An 8,939-nucleotide genomic window follows, 5' to 3' on the forward strand; every position below is an offset into this window, starting at 1 on the left:
CTTGAGTGCTTTGCCTTGTGTTGAAATGTGGATGCCATAGGTGAAGACACTCCACACAGTGATAAAAGAGCAGCTTGTAGACTGTGGAGATGATTCAGTGACCATGGGCATTTGTGGATCAGATAATTATGAAGCCTCTATCTATCATTGTTGAAGACTGGCACTTGAGATCTTTTAGTAGTTACAGAGGCAATATCAGACTCACACTCAGTTCAGTACTGAAAGGTAACAAAGATTTTATAATAGAACTATTAACAACAATTAACATGTGGCATTTTGTTATACTTTTTTTTTACTGTACTTGTACAAAAACTCCTTGGTTACGTATAGCTGTGCATGTGTCCTAGCGGTTTGAGTTAAACATTGGTTCTATGAGCTTTCCATTTCTAAGCATCTTCAATGACCAAAATATTGTAGATTTTAAAGGAAAAGCATTATTTTTCTGCAATTAAATAGTCTCACTGCCTTAAAAACTTACGCAATGTAACCTACTTTATTTAAATACAGTGTAACCAACAACTGAGTAATGCAAAATACAGAATCCAAGCACGCTGAAACTTAAGCATCATTCAACTGTGACTTCATCTACCAGGCTGTGACTTTGCAAATCCTTTTTCTTAAGTTGAACTAAAGCAAGCAGCAGTGCTGGATTTGTAGTAAAGGGCACCTCTCCAGCATTACCATTTTTCACCAGAAACACCTACAGCTTCCCATTCCACTTCTAAAGGAAACTGCCTACAGTGCGGAGGAAGAACCAAGAAATATTGGCCTGCCCTGATGTTAAATCATTATGGCTATGACAGGCATTCCTACACATGATGCATGTGTAGCTGCAAATAAGGTCACTGCATCGTTCTCCTTGGCAGTTAACATTATGTGCTGAACTCCTCAGCTTCCATTTTAAATTTACACTGGCTTCACTCCCTCAAAAATCAGATGAAAAATCTGTTAAGTAATTATATTTCTACGTCTAATTAGCAAATATTTAATTCATTACTGGTATATTTCACCTTTCTGAGAGCTACTTCAGACATGAATTTAATGTATCCAGAGCTCCCCATACCACTGAGCTCCAAGCCAATTTACTATTTTGCATATTATTATGTGTTGCGGCAGTAAATAATACAATTATAATAGCTAAATTGAGAGGTATGTTAGATACAGGCTTCCCTTATATCACTTTTGGATAAAAATGAGTGCTGGTGGACTAACATCACAGTTATAATATATGCACAAACCAGGTCAGCACTCTGTATGCAGTCCATCCCACGTTTCTAGCAGCACACCACTTGCATCAGCAGCCTGGAACAGGTAACACCCTAGTGCTTCCCAGCCATTATAATTACTGTGAAAGCACAAAACACCTGGCAGTATATACACACATTTCTGTCATCAGTTACAGTAAATTAGTATGGCAATAATAAAAGTAAACTGCAATGATTTTATTTAGAAGAACAGCAACCTGGTCTCAGAGAACCTACATTTGCTAATAACAAAAATTCATCTGAGCAATGCAGCACTGCACTTCAAAAAATGCTGCTAGTACTAGCTTAGTATTAGCTTGCCTAAATTTGGAAAATAAGGACTCACTTACTGCAGTATTAGGAGAAAAAAAAGACAGGATTCAACAAAGAACTACTGTTGAAGACAGTTTAGTGACAATGTGCTTGGAAACAAAAAAAGATTTCTTAAAAATCTCATTACAAGACAGCATCTCTCATCATGGATGCTGGCCAAGTGCTTCCAGTATTTTGTGAGTTAGCACAGCCAGAGGCAAAAACAAACCTAGTAGTCACCAAGAGGGTTTGTGGGGTTTCCCCTGGTAGCTTCCCATCCAAGTACTATGCATACTTTGCGAGATCTGATACAACATGTGGCAGAGCTGCTGCTAAGAGGATCACCACGGGATTATTTTAACGTTCACCGAAATTGAAGCAATTTATTACGTATCGCGGTAGCTTCACTTTCATTCAAATTATAAGAGGTTGCAAGTAGCCTTTTAAATCTGCTTTGCCTTTCCCTCTGGTATCAGCTTACCTTCAAGCTCTTGGAAAGATGATGCTGTGTGAAACAGGCGTCAGAGGTTATACTAAGAACAGAGCATTCAGTAAGCACCCTGTTGACCTCCCAAAGCATGCATGGTTAGTAACATCCATCTGCATGCTTAAATTGGGTTTTCCCAACGGCCTAAGAATGGGATGCATCTGTGAAACAAGTTTTGCACTTACTTGAATATTATCATAAAACATTTACATGATTTAATTAGATTATGTAAATGCTTTACTCCAATTTGAAGCTTTGAAAATCATAATGTCATGCTCTAAATTATGCAAGTATTGAAAATGCTTTTCACAGCAGTAGAGCAAAAACACCAGTGAGATAGTCCTGCCACATTCCCTTCCGCTGTTCTCTGCACAAACAGAAAAGACCACACAGAATGCATTAATTTTGACTTTTTCTATTAAAATTTTCTGCATATAGCACAGTTATTTTGTGCTGTAATTTCATGCTAAGTCCCAAACCCAAATTTGATTTGGTTTATATCCATATCCCAACTAAGTAGCAAATTTTTCACTATGCCTTCCCCACCATTCTGAGGCAGTGTGTATTTCATGGTGAGTAGACCTCAGTAAGGAGATTCAAAAAAAGTTATTCATGGAAAAATCTTCCTACTTGCAGAGCAATTAAAAAGGGACATGATGTCTTAAAATATATATTTTGAAGTTAGTACTCATATTTGAACTTATGTGGTACTACATTGCGGTGCTGCCACAATACTGAACACATCACTAAGAGGTCTTATAGTCCATAGTACAAAAAAGGGTTTTGTACAATATACAGTAATATGCTACAGCAAGTACGGACCATAACAAGTCACAGTGCTTATTTTGTCTCTAAATAAGTGATGAAATGAACTGTTATGAGTTAATTCAAGGAATTAACACTGTACTTAAGGAAAAGTTACAGGAAGTGAGTAGATGAATTTTAGTTTGTCATTCTGAGTATCACTGTTTTTTAACCTATGCAAACTTAGTGCACCAGCTTCTTCTTCAATATAGCTGCTCAATGTCTCCAAAAACCATACATTTTGATCTTCCTTACCATACAGATTGTCATAATGGGCTCTGAAAAACATGGTACCAGTTTACACTTGGTTCTCAAATCTTTACATGTAGTCAAACTACTTCATCCCCAAATCCTACCAGTTCCTTCAATTCTGAAGCCTCCATCCTCCTTCTATAAAACTGAATGAGTAGATGAAATTAAAATAAACATTAAGTATTGAAAAATGATCTAAAATACTGAATTTCAAGGCAAGCACACTGAGAGAATAAGAGCTTGGAGAAATACTTACTTATTCCTCTTCAAGCACATGGCAATTCTTCACCACACAGTAAAAGGAGCTACCCCGAGCTCTCGAGCCATGGGTGACCAGATAATAAGGTCATATGCAGGCCAGGTTATGTTTCATGAGCATGAGTATATTCATACTTACATAAACCACCTAGGGAAAGGCATATCTCTAGCATCAGCCTACATCTCTGACTCATTACAGAATAAATTCATCTTTTTTTTTTTTTTTTTTTTTTTTTTTTTTTTTTTTTTTTTTTTTTTTTTTTTTTTTTTTTTTTTTTTTTTTTTTTTTTACAAGTCTGGAACTCCTGAGAAATCTGCTCTCACTCTGCCACCCTGACATTTATGGCATGCTACACAGCTTTTGTTCTGAATTCCAAAAAAGGTGATGAGTTGAGGCAAAAGGACGTATGAAAGTCTGTAGAAAAGCCACGAAGATTAACACAAGATTACAGACGGAAGGCTGTTGTGGTGGGAAAGTTGTTCAAGCATTCAGTAGGAAAAAAAAAAAAAAGCGAAGATATATGAGGTATAAAACCCAAAAGGGAAAAACAGAGCTAGAATGTGGCAACTCTGACAGAGAATCAGGTAACAAAGTATAAGCCTTCCCCAATCTGCTGACACATTCCTAGCCAGAAAAATTCACTCCAAGAATCTTAGTGAAAATGGGAAATAAAATAGTGTTAGACCTGGTAGCTTATTAAACATGAGCTGACATCCTGCTTGCCAAATTTCTCTCCACATTCAAGATACCCAAAAAGAAGCCATTGCCTTCCCTTATATAACCTCCCCTGATTGCAGCTCTCTTTGATGACAATAAAAATACTGTTTATGATAAGAAGAAGATGTTTATCTGCAACACTTGCTTGGCTTTTCATTCCCTATTGACTTCCACTCAATCATCACACAAAGCTTTCTCCTGTTCTCTTTTACATTTGGTAGTAAACGCAAATGCATTTCATGTTCAGTACTTTTTCTAGAACAATCCACCCAGAATTTAATTTTTTGGGGATATGTGGGAAGACAAATGATAAACTCAGAGACACATTTATCAAGACTCTAATATCCTCAGGGATACAATGGAGCTCCCTTCACTGTAGAGAGAATTGTTACTGATCACTACTCCAGAAAAATTCACAAAATCCAAAAGTGAAATATTAATAAAACTTCTCACTAGGAAGTAATTTACAACAGACAGATAGAAACAATCTCCCTTGCCCCCAATGAACAGTAAAATGGTTAGCAAACTCTAGGTAGTAAAACTCATCAGCTTTTCCAGCAGACATTATTCCACAATGCACAAATCAGAACTGCCTCAGACTCAGTCATGGACAATACTGGAAGAGCCCAGAATACTTACTCTCCAGTTCTGATGAGTCTTAAATCAGCTCATAACGCTGCCAAACAGGCCTGATGGCAAAATTAAGTCGCTCTTTTCTAGGTTCCACAAGTCCTTCCTGTGATAGGAATCCTTGAGATGAAGCTCCCCATGCAGAACTGCACCCTCCTGCGGTTACTGAAGAAAATAAATTGAGCACAGATGACTGAAATTATTCTGATCCAATTATTTCACAAACACTTCAACTAACCATATTTATCAGCCTCCTAAACTCATAAATCACAGCAATCTCTGTTGGGAAATTCAAAATTGATGTGGCCCCACCTGAATCAGAGAAGGCAGTAGGCATCTGACAGCCTTGAGGAGCAGCCTTGTGTGAGCTGATTGGAATTTCTAGCAGTATTAATCTTAATAACCTCAGGTAGCTTCCTCCCTGCAGCCTATGTATTTTGCACAAGCAGTGAAGGAGGGAACAATCTAACAACTACTCCACTCATTCCTTCCTGCTGACTGTTTTCTGATGAATATGAACATGTCAGTCACACTCAAGCTTCATCCATAGTTCTTCTTAGTTTTCAGCAATGATCAGTCCAAAACCAGTAGAATTTAAATTCTGGCTTAAGCTCTGAGGTGCAGACAAGAGAAAGGAAACCTGAATACCTCCTGATAGAGCAGCATGAATGCTTAAAAATAAAAGCAGCTTTTCCCTCTATTAAAAAAAAAAAAAAAAAAAAAAAAAAAAGTCTGAATTGCAGCAGAAAATTGTACAGGATTTCTGCAAGTTACTCCAACAATAGACTGAAAATATTCAAGCAGTATTAACAGTGAAAACAGATGATTAAAACATAGATCAGAAATACGCATCCATCTAGGAAGCTGAATCCAAGCAACTGTCACTCACAACTGACAGGGTGGTCAGAACAGTTGTTGAAGCTCTCTGATATTTGCTTTGCAAAGGATTAAACTGATCCCATTGTGATGAAGCTCTCATTTGTGCTTTTGCTAACAGATTTTCCTATAATAATACATCTATCAGATTTTTCCTGTTTTACCCAGATAAAATGAGATACAAAACAAAACAAAAAAAAAAGCAATGGCATCAAAGTATCTATGGCTCCATCTACCTACCATTTCCTATCAGCAGTCACATATGCACCCAACACTCTTCGGTATTTCAAACTGACGTGTTATATAGCCAACCTCCTAATGATAAAGAGGCATTTTTAATTTTAAGAAGATACTGTCCTGTTTATGCTGTTATGTCCTTATTCTGAGGAGCATAATCCTTTTTCAGAAGCAGTTTCAGAGAGGAAACTTCTGCTCAATATAATTCAGGTGTATACCTGAACACAGCTGAATTTACTCAAGTGAGTATTTTATCACACCAACTGCATATTGGAAAACAGACCTCCTTGTTCACAATCTCTGCAAAGCCAAATTCCAGGTATTCTTTACTCATACTCCTTCCTGTGCAAAAAAATCAAGGGATGGGGTTTTTTTGTTTGTTTTAAAGCCAAAGCTCTTTTCCATGGTCAGTAATTAGGAAAATCAGGCTTTGTGTTGTCGGTTTTTTGTTTGTTTGTTTGTTTTCCTCTTCACATGTGTTCTAGGTTCATGTACCATCATATACTAAATTTAACCCATTCTGTTTAGAAAAGAAAGCGATCAGGAAAACTATACAAATACTCATGTCTGCATTGTGACACACCAAACAGCTAATCTATAACTTTCCTACATAGATGCAGTAACTTCATTTCTGATTATTTGTTACTATTTTCAAGTAGTGCTTATTAGAAAAGCTGAAATGAAAACAAATCAAACTCTCACATTTTTGCTGAGAATTTCTTCATTCAAACTTATTTTCCTCTTTCAACTCTCTGCACTACTAATCCAAACACTAATACCATTTCTGTAGTTTTTCAAGTCTCTCCCTTGCCTCAGTTGTCTGCAAATTTTTAGAAACTGGAAGAGGTTCAGAGAAAATGACTGCCAAGTCTATTATCATCCCAGGGTTCAGCTCATATAGACTTGCTTATGTGAATATTAGTATGCAGCATCTCTGAATTTTCCAATGTTTCCCATGTTCTCCTAAATCCATTCTCTGCTTAAAAGCTTTTCCACAGCTCCTCTTGCCAAAATCCTGAACTCTATGTAGAATCAAAATAAATGGACAATTTGCTGAAAAGGTACATCAGAGGTCCTCCCTGCTCAGCCCAGCTGCTTGGCAGCTGTTGCTGTGGCTCCAGGGCAACAGCAACTCACATATTTGCCATGCATCTCCACATGGGGAGCTCGGCTCCTGGATTCAGGAAGACTCATTCGTCTCTTTCTCCCCAAAGTTATCTTCTGTGCTGGAGCACTAAAACCCTTTATGAAGTTGAGGCTGCTGTAGCACTAAAACAGAAGGGCTCAGTATTTTCTCTAAAGCAGCTCAAAGCTCTTCTGCAGCAAGGTCAGTAAGGAAAGGAGGATATGCCTCGGATATTTTATTAATCACATCTAATTATCTTGAGTTGTTCTCACTAGGACTCTCCCTGTAAGTCGTAAACAAGATACATTTTGCAGATATAGCTAGTGTGGCTCAAGAGACAGCCTGCTTGAAATCCTTGTTGGTGACTGATGACAGGGTGTGTGGAAATGGCACAAAATTGCATTGGGGTGGTTCAGATTAAAGAATATATATGTGTGTGTATATATTATATTTTACCTTGAGAGTGGCCAAATGCTTCCCAGAGGTTCCCCAGACTTCCCGTGGTTGATGACCCATGCGTGTCAGCACTCAAGAGTCATTTGGATAATGCCCTCAATAATATCCTTTAACTTTACATTAACCATGACATGGTCAGACAGTTGCACCAGATATCTTTGTGCATCCCCCCTTCCAACTAACCTAATCTATTCCAGCCTCTTAAGAGTGCTGTTTTCCCAGGCTGATTACCCCCATCTGATAACTGAATTGTAATGAAACACAACTCCTCACACACACACAGTTACATCCTGAAAAGAATCAGCTGAAAAATCCTACCCCTTTAAAACCAAACAATAAGGATTAATCACTTATGGATCACTTTGTTTCTTTATATTCAAACTTGTCAGCAACTACCCTCTATGAACCATCTCCAATGACAGAGCTAAAAAACCTTAAATATAAGCCAGCAGTTCTCTAGCACTTAAATCCTTTAAAGCAGAAAGACTAATACAGAAGATTTTAAGGAGCTTTTATAACATAGCTAGAACAAACAAACAAAAGTTCTTCACCCTTTCTCCCATAACTTTCCCTTCGTTTATTGCCAATTTCATCTGTCCTTTCTATTTCTGTTTGCCAAAATGATCTTTCATTGAACTTGTCCTTTTTCAATTCACTTTTCATCCTGTATTTGTCAGTCTTCCTCTTACCTTTACTTCTCCTTTGTTTATTTTCCTCCAAATCACTTCATGTCATTTTCTTTACACTCCACTAGTTCCTCACTGACCAAAGTGGCAAGTGGAACGTGCAGGAGCAACGCACAAGTAATTCTGGAGAGTATGCACAGCTTCACACTCAGCAGTTTTCTTTATAGGAAGGCTAGGCCTCCCTAAAGTGGATTTGCACTCTTCCTTGCTATTCCAGAAAGCAAGGACTTCAGAACAGCTTTCATATCACAGGTTTCATTGTAATATTAAGTGCCTTCTTTGTATCTTCCCCACAAAAAACAAACAAACAACCTTCAACATATTCTGTGAAAGCAAATAGCCACACTGCAGCATTAGAAACTTGTATCCAATACTGACATTTACAATTATCATTACTCTCTTTTTACTGCATCATTAATATCCCAGACACAACTACCACAGTCAGACTATGGCCTTTAATAGCATAGCCCTGCCTACCTTAAACTGCAAGAATTTCAGTCTCAAGTACTACAAGAGGTTCCAGACTGTAAGATTTGGAATTTCCAAAAAGAGACAGATACAGAGTCAACACTTTCTGCTGTCAGATGGAAAATGCAAGGGCCAGCCAGCTTAATTCTTTCCAACTGTTCTTAGCTAATTTTAGTGTTGAGCATAATACAGGGGATACTTTCACTCACCTTTGAGGAATGAAAAGGTAAGAGGTAAGAAGAATTGGCCTGGAACAAATGTCAAGTCTATCCATGCCATTCAATACATATTTTTCATTAATTTTAAAATTGACAAGCAGCTCATTAATTTCCTGAGCTTCAGTACAGGTCAGGGTAATTTTAGCACTGACACCACAAGCAAAGAT

The sequence above is a fragment of the Tetrao urogallus genome (assembly GCF_951394365.1).
Source record: "Tetrao urogallus genome assembly, chromosome: 2".
In the NCBI taxonomy this organism is placed as follows: Eukaryota; Metazoa; Chordata; class Aves; order Galliformes; family Phasianidae; genus Tetrao; species Tetrao urogallus.